We start from the raw sequence: 15,729 nt of genomic DNA, 5'->3' as shown, positions 1-15,729 counted from the left end.
GATTGTTGCAGTGTCTGGGGTTCAGCCTAGCAGACTCTGTCTTCCTCTGTGGAAACTTGGGCCAGTCACCTGCTGTCTCTGGTTGTGCACAGTGGACGGGTGGGTGGTAATAGGCACAGGTAATAGGTACAGACCATGTCAGACTCCGGCCCCTAAGGGCTTCACTGGGGGAGGCCCTCTTCCCAGGGGAGTTTTGGTGGGGGTTTTTGCTCAGTCCTGCTTCTTAGAAAGCTAAAGATCTGGCCCTGCCTTCCCTCACAGGACCACTAGTGAGCATCTCCATAGCCTATGAGCTGTGTTCCCTAGGTCAGGACACAGAGGTCAATTGAAACCATGTCCCCGAGTCTTGCTGACATTTGGTCAGGAAAGAATGTTCTGGAGCCTGAGAGTTCAGTTCCAGTCCTGGGTTTGCCACTTAGAATCTCTGTGTCCTTGGGCAAGTATTAATTTGTCCGTGCCTCAGTGTATTGATTAGAGTTCTCTAGAGGAATCCAGAGGAAAAAAAAAAGAAATACATACATATATATGATATTTTTTTTCCAGTTAATTTATTAGGTAGGCTTATAGGATCAGAAGAAGGAGAGTCCACAGTGGCAACCTAGAAATCCAGAGGACCCAGTAGTGGCTCAAACAAAGAAGCTTAAAGCCAAGCCAGGCAAATTGGCCCATGCCTGTAATCCCAGTAATTGGGAGGCTGAGGCAGGAGGGTCACTGTGAGTTTGAGGCCATCCTGAACTACATAGTGAGTTCAAAACCAGCCTTAACTATATGGTGAGATCCTGTATCAAAGAAGAAAAGAAGGAGGAGGAGAAGGAGGAAGAGGAAAAATGGGGAGAAGGAGGGAGGAAGGGGGAGGAAGAAAAAGTACAGTAAGGTGTTCTCAGGACCTGCATGGTGCTGGTATCCAGGCCTTTGGCCCAGGGTCACCTTGCAGCTTCACAGGACAGCCCAGCCCTGTGCTGATGAAGCAGGACTGCAGGCAGGGGAGCCAGAAAACTTTAGAGATGAACCTCCTGAGTTTCACCTGTATTTGGCTTTTCGTCCTGGTTCTTGCCAGCGACCAGCCCTGCCCACCAGTGCAGGGGGTGGGGGGATTGGCTCAGAGACACTTTGTCCTCGGATGCCTGTAGAGACAGTGAGGAGAGCCCTGGAATCTCAGGCCTGAGGGAGCTATCAGTGTCTGTCTGACCCCCTCTTACTCAATGTGCCACTGTACACAGGGAGGCCAGGGGACTGCCCAGCCCAGCGTAGTGAGCAATGAGGTGGCCAGCAGCAGATCCTCAGGCCGGCTACTCCTCGGGGTCTCAGGAAGCCCCTGCCTGGCCCCCACCCCAGGCAAAACACAGCCCCAGAGAAGCAGCAAAAGCCAACAATGCTGAGGGCACTGCCAGCTGCTGCTCTAGAGGCTTGGTTCTAAGAGGGTGTAAGGGGCAAGGAACAAAAGACAGGCAAGGCTTTGAGGGCTGTAGCAGTCCCCATGAGGTCCTCTGGTTGTCCAGAGCACTACAGGTCAGGGAAGAGGAGGAGGCAGCCAGCTCTTGCCCTCGATCAGCCTGAGCCCAGAGCAGATCCATAACACCTGTGTCCAGATGCCTTCGTGACCCTTCTACACAGCCCTCCAGCTGTCCCAAGTGCCCTTCACACCTGAGATGTCCTCTGATCTCCACAATGGCCCTCCTTACAGGGGAAGAAACTGAGGCTCAGAGAGGGGACAATGTGGCATCATGCAGAACGGTGTTCCTACTGGGTCCTTTTTCTGGCTCAGCTCTCAGCTCGGTAGGAACTTGCAGCAAGCCTCTCCCTTGATCTGGGCCCCAGGTTTCCCATCTGCAAAATGAGGCTGCTGAGCCACAGTCTCTGGTGCTCAGGCCTCCTACCTCAGGGCACCAAAACCCCCCACCCTGCCAGTAGAGCTTCCCCTATACAGGTAAATAATCATTTGCACAAATGGTGGCCTACTGCATCTGCAAGGCTGGCACAGTCAGCCAGCCAGCGGAAGGCAGTAGCTTTGCCCACCGCCCCACAGTTAGTTCACAGCTGAACTAGGGCAAGACTTTCCCCCTTTGTTCCCTGGGGCTGCTCGGTCCAGGGTGGTCGTCACAGATACAAAGGGGGATTAAGCACATTAGGCAGGCAAATGATGGTACAGCAAAGATGGGTACAGCTTAAACCAAGAACATGGGGGATGTGTGACCTTACATGGCAAAGTGGACTTGGCATCAGAAGTTAAACACAAGTAGTGTCCTGGATTACACAGGTGGAACCTTTGTCATCACAAATGTCATTTTAGGGAGGATCCAGGGCCAAGAAAGCAAAGTGACAGCAGAAGCAGAGAGAGCAAAGGTGTGGCGAAAAAAGGGAAAGTTAGAATGATGCACTTTCAAGGTGGAGGAAGGGTTGTAAGCCACTGGGCCTTCCAGAGGGAATACAGCCCTGCAGACACCTTGATTTTGTCTCCTGAGTCTCATCCAGATGCCTGACCTCCAGCACTCTAAGACATTAAACTGTTGCTGTTTTGAGCCACTGTGTTTGCGGTAATGTGCTACAGCCAGCCCCGGGACTCTAACACAGCACTTGAAATGCGGCCGAATTAAGATACACCATGCATCTGAAACACGTACCAGACTGTGAAGGCTTCATATAGAAGAGAATTTATCTTGTTTGTGTTTTGATATGGATGACATGCTGGCATGATAAAATTTTGATAAATTGAATAAAATAGATTACTAAAATCAATTTCACCATTTTTTAACATTGCTTCTAGAAAATTTCAAATTACATCTGTACTTCTCATTATATTGCCATTGGACACCACTAACCAGCTTTTTCTCTGCCAGCCATAGGGAACAGCGGTCATGGCCAGCTCTGTTGGAGTCAGGGATGGGGACTTCGTGCTGGGTAAAGGAATTACGTGCACACTGCAGGCGGGGCATCCCGGTGGTGGGTGAGTGTCTGCGACCCCTCTTCTTCCTCTCCCCTGCAAGATGTGCTGGCTATTTTTAGTACTCTGCCTCAGCACAGCTGGCTCCAAAGCTTGCTGGGTGCGAGACAGCCCTGGGACTGCCATCTCCTGCCAATGGAGTTCTTAGAAGAACCCAATTTTGTGGCTCTGGGGCCTTTTGGGGCCTGTGAGCACGCTTCTGACATCCCTGGCAAGTAAAGGATCATAATCCACTTGTTTTCAGATAGTGGAACCACAGCAAAGAGGTCTCTACAAGCTATAAGGCAGCCCCACTGGGTCCTGGAACATGGAGGTGAGTCATCTAACCTGGGCCTTCCTTCCTTCCTCCCAAAGGCCGGATACTCCGCAGGGCTGGTACTGTGGCTCACTTCACTTCCAGAGCTTGCCAGGCCTCGTTCAGGCTTTCTCTGTGGGTTTTATCTACATTGGAAATCATTGCTTGTCTGTTTGTCTATTTGTCTGTCTGTCTGTCTGTCTGTTTGTTTGTTTGTTGTAGAGCTAGTGATAGAACCCAAGGCCTTGCCACATGACTTCTACCACTGACCTGCATCCCCAGCCCTAGGAAAGGATTCTAAGCAAGACAAGAGCAAACCACAGATTTGGAGGGAGGCGGGCAGGTAGATGAAGCTTAGCTTCAGGATGTGCAGCCCAGTATCTCCAAATGAAGTAGGTCAGAATAATTCAAAAAGTCCATAAAGATGACATAAAAGCCACAATTGCCTGTGGTCCAGACCCCAAGCTCCAGCCTCAGGAAAGCCCGACTTGTGAACCCTGCCTTCTCTTTCAGAGATCCCTGTAGCACTGATCTGCATTATTGCACCTCCCCCTTTTTAACTTATTAAATTTTGAGACAGACTCTCACTAAGTTGCTCAGGCTGGCCTCAGACTTACCATCCTCCTAGCTCAGCCTCCCGAACAGCTTAGGATCACAGGCATGCACCACTGTCCTGGGCCCACACCCATTTAAAAACCCAGAAAATGGATGCCAAGAGAGTTTAGGGGACATGCTCAAGGTTAAACTATTGTATCAAGAGGCTAGGAGGCAAACCCAAGTTCAAAGTGGATCTTCCTGGGCTCCTGGTGATACCTGGCCAGCCCCCTCCTAAGCTGTACCTTAGGATGGCTCCACCCAGCTCCAGGCCAAGTCTGAACCTGGATCTATGTCCCCCTCCATGGTTCAGGCTGCTTTTCTCAGTCTCTTGCACACCCCATTGGACTGAGAAGACAAAAACTTCATCCCAAGATGGTTAGTTTTATGTGTCCACTTGGCAAGGCCCCCAATTATGCAATCCAGTGATGGTCTAGGTGTTGTACATGTAATTAATATTTCAAACCATTTGGTTTTGGTAAAGAGTAGCCTGGTTGGTCTGAGTGGGCCTGATTCAGTCAGTCAACAACATGAAGAACAGACCTACGATTTCCCTAAAAAAAGGAAGAAAGTCCCTCTATGACAAGAGCCTCAGCTGTTGCTGAGAGTTCCAGCCAGCCCTGCCTGCCACCTGCCCTGAGCGTGCAGACTGGCCTTGCCAGGTGCCATAGTCTAGAAAAACAATTCTTTGCAATAAATCAATCCAACTGTTCAGTCTAGAAGACCTATTTTTCTAAATATGAATTTGTTGTTAAGTGGACAAAACATAAAAATAAAAGTACACTGCATTATATGGTAAGTACATTGCACTATTCAAGTAATTATGTTATTTGTGCCATGGTAGTTATCCCACTCACACAAGGCAAAAGTCCTGGACTCTGCTTTATGGTGATCCTGCACCCTTCAGCTTGAAAGCCCAAAACCCTCTCAGAGAAGAGCAAAATGAAGCTTTCTGGAGGCTTCTATGCTTTCTTTTTTCCAAGGGACAGTTCTTTAGATTCTGAGTCTTAGTAACTCTAGGGTTCCAGGGAGATAAACTGTCCAGGAAGTCAAGGTAGCTTTGCTGCTGGAGGGGGTCTCCCCCGCTGGGGATTGCACAGAAAGAGCACTGGGCCTGGAGTCTTTTGCCGAAGATTAAGATCCTGACCTGCCCCTCACTAGCTGCATGACCTCAGGCAGATCCCATTGCCAGCTCTGAGCCCCACTGCTCTTGGACATGGTTGTAGAACAAAGTCCCTCCCTGGGCCTATGAGGGTAGGCCGGGCTTACACACAGAAAGGAAAGGCTCACCCACCAAAGGCTCCCAGGAGGATTAGCGGAAGCTGGGGCTCCCAGAGTCATGTGCTGGGTGTACTTAAGGAGGAGCATCTTGATACAGCTTGGCAGTAGAGACAGAGCGCTTGCCTAGCAAGCACTCCAGGGCCCCTGGGTTTAATCCCCAGTGCTGCAAAGGAGGAAAAGAGACTCTAAAGTCCACAGTGTTTAGTGCTCATCCATTACATACTCTTGATATGGTCTGTGTGCCCCGCACTGGGCTAGTCCCGGTAACAGGTGGTAAACATCCCAGCGCACAGGCTGCTGAGGGAGGCGGGCAATAAATGAACACAAATCAATGCTCCTTTCTGCAGCCAGAGGCTCAGGAAGAGGGCTGGTTGCCAGAGTTATCCCTCCCATCGGCTCCCTTGGGTTGGCCAGCCCGGCCTTCTGTTTCCGCAACCATATGGAAGGCATTGAGCAGAGCTCGCATTCCACCCGCGTGGCCTCCACTCCCCAAGCTCCTGTTCCTGCCACATGCCTGCAGCTGCTGGCAGCCAGGGCCTCCCGCGATAAGGGGCCTCCCACCTGCTCCTTCCATGCAGCGGCCACCGCCAGCGATGCAATAGCCCTCAATAGCTGCTCCATCTGCCTTCTAGGGACTGGGAGGTGGCCCCAGGGACAGCAGAATCCCAAGAAGCCTGTTGCTTTTGGAAGAAAAGTAAAGGAAACATGTAAGCCTCCATGGCAGGCAGACTAAAAGTACTAAAGTTGGCATTCAGGGCTCCAGGTTTTCAGATCAGGCTTCTCTGACCTTTGTCCTGCTTTCCCTCCCTGCTGGGGCCTTGTCTCGGGGTCTGACTGTCACAGCACAGCACTGGGTGGAGGCTGCTGATCCTCCACAATCAGTTCGAGGAAGCAGTTGCTCAACACCAACCAACTGCCAGGCAGGAACCCCACTTCGTCCTCATTCCCCTCACAGAGCCCCACTGCATGAATATAGTCCCTGTTCTCAGAGGAGGCCACAGGTGTGCCAACTGAAACCCACGCAAGTGTCCAGAAGTCCCCAAACCGGCCCCCGTGTCTGATCCCCCTGCAGGGCTTGTGCCTGCCCTAAGAGCAGGGCCCTCCTCCAGATGAGCTGATTGAAAACCTGGGGTGGGGATGGAGAATCTGCATTTAGAATAGGCTCCCAGTTGACGGGATGCACTTGGTCTAGGACCATCCTTTGAGAACCTCTGCCCTGCACAGCAAGGCCTCTTCTGAATACTGTACAGTTTGGGCACTAGGGCATACCCTCAATTCACCATAAGCAGACTGAGTGCACCACAGACTGCCATCCACCGTAAAGATCTCTGGTGAATTTCCTTGTACTCTGGTGAATTAATTTCCTTGTACTCAACAGTATTTGAGGTTTTCTTTCTTCACTGTCCACCTGGTCTCCTATGCCTCAGAGGGTGACCCTCAGATGATGCTGAATGCACCTCCCGTATACCAGGTGACCCACACTTTCTTTTTTAAATTTTTATTGAGTTAATGGTACATTTGGGTATATGTTATGATCACATTCACCATTGAGAATTTGTACCTGTGCATAATATATCTTGATTCTCATTTTTTTCCCACTCCCTGGCCCTCCCTTCAACCCCTCCACCCCCCATATACATAAGCTTTGTTTCCATTTTTCCTTCTTACTTGCAATTTTTTCTTTCCTTTCCTCTGCCCCATCCCTGTTTCCCTTTCCCTTTAAACATTTTCTTCCTATTTCACAATACTTATTATACATTTTGGTTCTCATTTACACCGTTAGTTTCTCACATCAGAGAAATGATTCAGTATTTACATATGTATGTCCCATTTATTTCACTTCTGAGTATGGCCTCAAGGTGCATCCTTAGCGAGAAATGTCTCAAGTTTATCCTTCTTTATGGCTGAGTAGTACTCCATTGTATACATATTTTAAAAAACCACATCTTTTTTATCTACTCCCCAGTTGATGGGCTTTTGGGCTGTTTCCAAGATTTAGCTATGACTAATGGTGCTGCTGTAAACATAGGTACGCATATGTCGCTGTGGTGTGATGCTTTTAATTCTTTTGTGACCCATGCTTTCTTAAATGAGCGTCCATCAGAGATGCTCACAGAAACCAGCCAGAGGCTTCCAGAGAAAGGATGGGGAGCACAAGCGCTCGGGAGCTGAGTGTGTTTTCAGCACCTGAGCTTTCTGGGAGGAGTTTGATGGGACAGGCACATTGTCTTTGAGACACCTGCCATCACTGCTGTACCCAGGTGACCTGCAGGTACAGCGAGCAGAGACCTGGCACAGTTATCTGAGAGAATACAGGGACTTGAGCCTTTCTTATCAGCCTCGGGCCAGCCTGTTAGAGGGACAGTATCCTCATGTAGGGAATGCACCTCATTTATTTGGTTCTTAATTAATGACATTCATACATCAGGGTGTACCTACCAGTAAAATAATCACAGCTGTCACTTATTGCCTATTATGTACCAGACTCATTCAGTCTTCCCAGCAACTCCCATAAAGTGGATGCTAAGATTGTCCCCATTGTACAGATGAGGAAACTGAGGCTAAGGGAGATCAAACAACATAGCAGAGGTCCTAGTCAAGGGGAAATGACAGGGCTATAATTTCCTTGTCTCTAAACTGCCTCTTTCCCCTCCATCATCCTGCCCCTCATTTCCTGAACACCTGCTCTATGCAAAGCCTGGGGTTGGGACCACAAAATGAATCATTCCAGTAGTCATCTATTTAATCACCTTTTTTTTTTTGAGCACTTACTATTTTTATGAACTTACGTATTTATAACATGTCTTAATCCAGAAAGCACTTAGCTTCTTTAGTTGATATACAAGAGAATAGAATTTTTTCCAGGAGTGGCCACACAACAAGAAACAAGTGGAAAACGGAAGTTGCAAAGCTCAGAACTGGGAATGAGACAGGTGTGTGAAGTGCAGACCCTGAGGTCCCACGTGTGATGGGGACGGGTCCCAAATCGCTCTAGGAGCTTTCTAGACCCCATACGGCTCCTAGTGTCCACGAGACACTGACACAGCAGTTGCGGAGACAAAATAAAACTCTCAGAAGCCCCTCGGGGGGCAGAGAGGTCTTCCCCTAGTGAGCTGGCATGAAGAGAACACTGTGGAACCTGAGGTGCAATGTCCCACACCACCTGCTAATTGTACGTATAGCACAAAGGCTCCGGCACTGTTTTCTAAACCCCCTCTGTGCTGGCCCAGGTCCCAAGAGGAAAGGCTGCCCAGAGAATCAAGAGGCTACACATCGACCTAAGGCAGACAGGCCCTGCTGCAGCCTAATCCACAGGCCTGTTTATAGCAAATATTGGTAGGCAAATGTGAATGCTAAATTCATTCGGCAGGTGGGCTTTATTTGGCCTGAGTTTTGTATTTCAGTTGTTTCAAACACATGTCAACTTTTAGCAGCTATATTTCACAGGGGGGGCGGTATCCAGATTTTGTCTGTCTCCATAAAAAAAGGAAAATTTAAAAAAGGTACTGAAAATAGAGGACTCGTGTTTCCTAAGGACAAGACTTAGCTAGAGCTGGTCACTTTTCATTCTTCCGTGGTTCCCTGAAGGCCCTTCTTTGCCTTTGGTGTCCCTTTGCCTTTGGGGTACCTGGCATCACAATCACCTGGTGATTTCAGGATATCCCAGTCAGGTTCCTTGGACGGGGGTCAAGAGAGGAGGGGTGGGCAGTATCTTTGATGACCCTGATACCCACGATCTCTCCTAACAGCATGGAGGACTGAGTGGAGCCTGCATTTGGGGCACAAGTAATTCTCTGGCAACACAAGTGTTGGCAAATGCAGTGGGGTTCAAGCTCCTACTCCCCGACCGGTGCCCAAGAGCAGCCTCTGTGGAGTGGCCATGTCAGCCCTGAGTCACACGTTGTAAAAAAGAGTCCTCTACCTTGGCTGTGGATGAAAACCACCCAGAAGCCTTTCAAGCCACACTTTCCACCCTTGCCCAGCCCACAGCCCAGACCAACTAAATAGGACAGAAGAGGAAGAAAGAATGGACGGCGTGGTTGTGCATGGTACCAGGGGATCCCCATGAAACAGTCTGGGTGAGGAGCGGGGCTTAAAAATGAGCATCCTTTTCAGGGCCAGGTCTGGCATTGACTGAAAATGAGAAAGAGATGAGCAGAGTTCCCAGGGGGGAGGAGAAGCCAAGGCAGGTGACCTAAGGGACTGTCACAATAAATGTGATGAGTAGGAATGTGAGGCACTATGAGGACCCCAAGCAGGGGTGCCTAACCCAGCCCTGGACTCTGACTTCCCCCGGGAGTCTTCAGCTACACTTGGGGAATAAACACCATCCAGCCACATAAAGAAAGGGGAGGCAAATCTCAGCCAAGGCAGGACCCAGTCCAAGGCCCTGAGGCCCAAACAGGAGGTGGGGGAAGCTGGAGGTTGTCAGGCACATCTGGGTCAAAGGGTGGGAATGGGGAGTATGAGAAGAGGCCAAAGAGGCAGAAAGGAGCCTATGTGCAGAGCTAAGGAACCTGAACTTGACCTCAGAGCTAGGAGGACCCTTTGGAGGGCTTCAAGCCAAGGAGTAGTACGGGTGAGCAAACCCATGGGCTTGGGTGACCAAGGAGGGCTTCCTGAAGGGGATCAGGCTTGAGGCCAGGGAGAGATAGGATCAGGAAAACTGGGGCTCTGATCAGCCCCTTCAGTTAGAGCTGTGGAAATCCTTCCCTCCCCCACACCCTTTGAAACAGTTTGAATCACAGCCTGTTAAAGATGTGTTTGTCTGTTATTTGAAAGCTGTGGTTTCTCTTTAACAGATTCTGGGCCCCATCCTTTGACTGGGAACCAGGAAGGGCTGAAGGACACATTCTCTTGCAGAGAGAGCTAGTTACTGAAATACGGTGGTCCTCACCGCAGTCGATGGTGTCACTGTCTTGTCCTCCAACGGTTCCTAAACTCTAACTGGTCAGAGTTTTTCAGTACATTTTTTATGGGCTGCCCCAAAGCCAGCTGGAAGCTCTTTTTCCATAAACTCTCCCTAAGACAAGTAGCCAGGTTTCATGTATTAAAATGAAAATGTCAGAAGGGTTGCCTAAGGAAAAAATAAAGCTACACGCTCATTTGTGAGGCCTCAGCTCAGGAAGGCTGGGTCAGGCACTAAAGGCATCTTCCCATTTGCTTGGGTGGGTTTTTGTTTGTTTGTTTTTGCAAAGATGATGGTCAGGTTAGAACGATAGTCACAAACACTTGTTTATTGAGTCCCTCCGCAAATATTTACTGGGCATTTCTGAGTGCCAGGCCCTAGGTGGGCACCAAGATAAGGAGCTGCCTTGGGCCTAGTTACACCCTCCCCATAGCCCTACAGTTTCCAAATACTGTGTCGTTGACAGCATTTTCACAGGCAATTTTGTGAGCTGCATGTGCTGTTGGTATCTCATGTTTCAAAGGAGGAAACTGAGACACTTAGAAATTACATTATCTTGCCCACAGCGGCATTGCTACTAAATGGCAGAACTTGGCCCTGAAGTTCTGTGCACTTTCTTGCTCCTTTTAGTGACACCAGCTGTTATTGGTTTAAGTTGGGCCACAACTCCAAGAGGTTTTACTGTCACCTATAATCTTCCCGGCATCTAGCTCTGTCTTAAAACGAATTTCCCTTTTGGGGGAATTTCCCATTTTGCAAAAAGAAAACCTAGCACCCATATCCCCTGGCCGTCATGACTGTAGATGCCTGTTGGAGCCAAATACTTTCCCAGCATGTCTTCCCGCTTGGGTGGTGGACAGGCATGTATGGACACATATACTTGGGGGTCTTGAATGGCGAGGGGACCCTTGGGTTGGCCCATGAATCAGATTCCTGCAGCTTCCTGGTCTCTGCCCTTTGTCTAATGCTGTTCTCCAGCCTCTGGTTTAGTCTGGTTTAGTCGCAATCCTCCAGCAAGTTCCTCCTCTTTTAAGGTGAACTGAGTTGGTCCTAGTTGCTTGACACCAAGAATCCTGGTGGATAGAGGACATAGCACTCTATCCTGTTTACAGAGCTGGTAGAAAATGGCCATTTCTGTGGTGCTGAGGCACGTTTGGATATTATGAAAATGTTGGCAGAGCTGGTTGTCCCAAGGTCTGAGAAACATCACAGCAGGGAGCCCAGTTGCCCCGGCTGCTTCCTGCACCCTGAGAAGCTCTGTGGAGTCTTCCGTTCCTGGCTTCCTGCCGGGCTCCAGACCTCTTGGCTCTCCAGGCTTGTTCTCCTTGGGATTCAGTTCCCACCTGGGCCCTGCTCACCCTTTAACGGTGGTGGATGTGGAAAAGGAGGCTGGAGTAAAAGCCACAGGCATGGTCTGCTGAAGGGGGACCTCTGAGGGGTGTGGGCAGAGGGTCCAGAAGCTCAAGAGGTGCTCAGGGGCGAGCCTTGAGGGGTTTCACCCACCCTCTGCTCTCAAGGACTTAGAAAGGGGTTGTTCCCACCAGGTGCTGGAGAAATAGAACCAATAGGAAATATAGACATATATATTATTTATCTGCGATGTATTTATTTTAATGAATGAGCTCACAGCACTCAGGGCTGACAAGTCTGGGGTCTGCAGGGTAGGCCAGCAGCCTGGAAACTCAGATGGGAATGAATGATGCAGTCTCAAGGCAGAGATTTTCTCTGAGACACCTCTGGGTTCACTGTGAAGGCCTTTGCCCTACTGGCTGCTGGCCCACCTGCATACTGTAGAGGGCAAGGAGCTGTGAACCACACCGTGAGAGATGGTCACAGCTCCACACAGATTGGCGTTTGATTACACAGTGGGGTCACCTAGCCTAGGCAAAAAATTAAGCAGCACAGAGCAGTTGGCTCCATGATGCCTCCTGTGATGGCCAAGGGGACAACTGGGAAAGGGTCAAACTGATGTTGGGTCATGAAGAGGACATCTCCACAACACGCCAACAGTGGGCTCGGCTGTGAAGGGTAAGTGAGTACCTTCCTCATGGTCCCAGTCTGAGCTCCTCTTTGCTTTCCCTGTGACCTGCACACACTAAGCCCCTCGCGCTTCACCCCCACCACCCCCTTCTCCTTCCCCCTGCCTTGACAGGTGTGATGTTTAATGAAACCCTGCCCACTGTGCCCACCTATGTAACCCCCAAGAGTCACACTCCTGCATGCTGGCTGCTCCACATTTCCTGTCCTTTATCTTCTAACCACCTCCACTCAGCCACCACAAACACCAGAGCAGTGAAAGTCTCATAGGTGGGATCCAGACCACCCTAGGGCTCCTCCCACCCAGAAGTTTCTTCTCTTTTGTGAGAGAAAGATGGGACTTGCATGGTGATCTTTGAAGTAACTCTAAGACATGAATCTAAAAGTCCCAGCTAAACTGGGAGCCATGGCCCAGGTCAGGCCCAAAGACTGAAAGCAGAACAGGGAAGAGACAGATGACAGCAGCAAGAATGAAGGTTATTTTTTTAAATCCATGAACCAGGTAGATGTCCCCTCACCCCAACAGGGATTTCCCCTGAAATTCATGAGAATGTCACATGTCACAGATCTCTTAGCCAGAAGGATTTTTAAACAAACGTGGACAATAGAAAAGAGGACTGCTAGAGACGTGGCAAATCAAAATGACATACATCTCTGGACAGAGATGAGATCAGAGAGAGACTCTGATCAAATTATGGCTCATTGCTGACTTCCCATTTGACTGGGAACAAGTCTTTCCTGCTTTCTAGATATGAGTCTCCCCATCTGAAAATGAGGAGAAGAGTGACAGCTTGGGAAGGTCCTCTCCAGTGGACTCCCTGACCTTGACCCTGAGTCATGTGTCTAACACTTCCTGGCTGCATGACCTTGGGCATGAAGGAGATTCCCCTGAATCTCCTTAAACCTTGCTCTCATCATCTACAAAACAAGAGAGTCACAGCCCTTGTCTTGCTCACCCTCCAGAACTGCTGTGGGGAGGAGACAAGAAAAGGAAAATATCTCGTATAAGCTTCAAAGAGCTATTCCTATCAGAGGTATTACTGTAAGATGGAATATCGTTGTATAACACTGAGGCATCTTAAGCTGCATAACTTGTTCTCATTTATGAGAACAAAGTAGTCCCCACGAGGTAGAAAAGTGTGGTGGCCAAAGGCTGGGAAGCCAGATTACAGAGTTTAGCTTAGCTGTGCCACATGAATCCAATTCCCTCATGCATAAAATTGGATAATCAGAGCACACAGAGGACCAGGGATGGTTCTTGTTGTGTGGTATGCTCTCTGTCCACACTGAAAATCGCCATGACTGACCTCCAGTCGTGATAAAAAGGAGGCAAAGTGGAGAAGTGAGGTGAGCCTTGCCTTGTAGACACACCAGACCTGGGTGCAAATCTCAGTTCTACCAAATCCTACGATGACCATGTTACATCCGCTACCTTCTAGTTTGCTCTCCGCTGATTATTTTTTGAGCAGTTACATACATACGTATCTTGTCTCCTTTATGGAATGCCCAGCCAGGGGACTGGCTCCTGGGGACCAGTTTTCATATATTTCCTTTTCATCTTTTGTGTCCAGCTTGGGGCTGGAAGCTCAGCCACCTTGCTCTGATTCATGGATTGTTTGATCCTAGAAAAGGTTCTTTGATTGTATTGGAGTTCACTACTAAAGTGGCTCCTCTCTACTTTCACACAGGGATAATTTGAAATATATCTTTAACCTTCTCCGGAGAGATCTACTGTAAAAGATAAATTACCCAGTGCCACAGGCTAGATATAAATGTCTATCTATCTGCCTATTTCAAACTTTATAATCACTAGCTTTTAATCATACTAATCAAAAGCTCTGTTTGAATATATGTAGACCTAAATCATAAAAACAAGGAGACAAAGTAACTCTCAAATTTAAAAATGCCCCGTTTTGATAGGTCAAATCTTTATATAAGGTCCTTTATGAAGGTGACTGGGAACCATTCATCCGTTCAACACTTTTTATTTTCACCAGTGAGGAAAGCAGAAGTCCTGACTCAAGCAGTGACTTAAGTGACACAGTGAGGGAGAAACAAATCTTGGGGCAAGTTCGTAGACTCAAATAATTCTGTCATCAGAAGGACCTTAGAAGCCACTGGCTGACTGTGCTATTGATGTACCTGTCCCCAGACCACCTGCCAGCTCTAGACCAGGAGCTTCTTGTGGTTGGAGCTGGGTCTTCCTGAGCTTCGTGGCACCACCCCTGTTCCCAGTCCCCTAAATGGATGCTAACTGTGGCATATAAAGGCGCTTTAATGGATGGGGAGGCTAAAAGAGGGAAGGGACGCAACTGGTCCCACAGGAGGATGGGAGTAGGAGGCACTGGAGTGTCTTGCTATCGGCCTCTCTTTTCCACACCTCCTGGCTCAGAGTCACGGCTTCTCCCATTTCTCCACAAATGACTTCTCTTATTTCTCCACAAAGCCACAGGTAAAGGTGTTTATGGCTCGGTGGCTAACCACAGCCACAGACACTTTAAGAGGTCACAAGCTGACCCTATCAACTCATTTTTCAAAATAGTGTTAACGACTATGCTTTCTGCTAGGATTTGAAAACTCTCAGCACCTCCATGCCGAGAACAATTTAATCTGGCCCCAAATTCAGGCAATGAAACATAAACCCATCTAACTGGTCACCTGCAAAATAACTATTTCCAAAGCCTATATAATAATAATAATTATTATTACTATTATTATTATTCATAGCTGTGAAAAGTATACTCTGCTTTATAGAGCACTTTCATAGATACTAAGTAGCTTAGTTGAACAAATATTTCCAAAATAAAATTTTGCTCTCTCAAAATCAGTTAGTGACTGTGCAGCTAAAATGGGTGAATTCTATTGTATGCAAATTACACTTCAGTGAAGCAAATATCATAAGTGACTTTTATTGTCTTCCTTGGGGATTTCTCTTTTCCTTAATGGAAGACAAAAGAGAACATAGAAGTGGAGGAAGACAGGCTGTTGAAAGACAGGAGACCCATTTTCAAGGTTCTCTGGCCTTCGCAGGGTACCCCCTGCCAGCCAGGTGTTGAGACACAGCTGAAGGTAAGGGACATGTCTGACAATGGGGAAATCACGCCTCCATTCCAACCCCCATTTTCTCCCTGGTGACTGCCAAGCCTGGCTCTCCCAGCTGTGCCAAGTCTTTCATGAGGAGGGCGACCAATACCAGACACGAGAGGTCACCATGAGCTATACCCACCCTGCACCCCAACAAGTATCGGTGTACCCAGAACCTCCTCCGGGGCAATCTGGTCATGGTCTCCCTGACCCTCCCATGCTTAAAATGACCACATAATTCAAAGACAGAAAACAGATGGAAGCTGGAGAGCAGGGAAGGAGAAGGACCAGAGTGAACAACTACGGACCGGCCTCCCAGTTCTGTCAAATCCTGACAGTCTGCCATATTTGCTTCAGATCTTTTCACTTTTTCTATGAAATAAAACATCATTGATAGAATTAAATTCCATGTTCTCCTCTCTTTATTTCAGTCAGTCTCGTTCTTTCCTTGTAAATTTGGCGTCTTTCATTTTCCATGCAGTTTTAATATTCCTACATATTACCTGATGGTATAACTAAAAATACATACGTAGTATACTTTCGAATGTTTTCAAGAAAACAGTGTGTGTGTGTGTGTGTGTGTGTGTG

This window comes from Fukomys damarensis, unplaced genomic scaffold (assembly GCF_012274545.1).
Source record: "Fukomys damarensis isolate Sample0158 unplaced genomic scaffold, DMR_v1.0_HiC HiC_scaffold_36, whole genome shotgun sequence".
NCBI classification, from domain to species: Eukaryota; Metazoa; Chordata; class Mammalia; order Rodentia; family Bathyergidae; genus Fukomys; species Fukomys damarensis.
The sequence above is the reverse complement of the archived record's forward strand: the minus strand, read 5'-3'. Positions refer to the sequence as shown.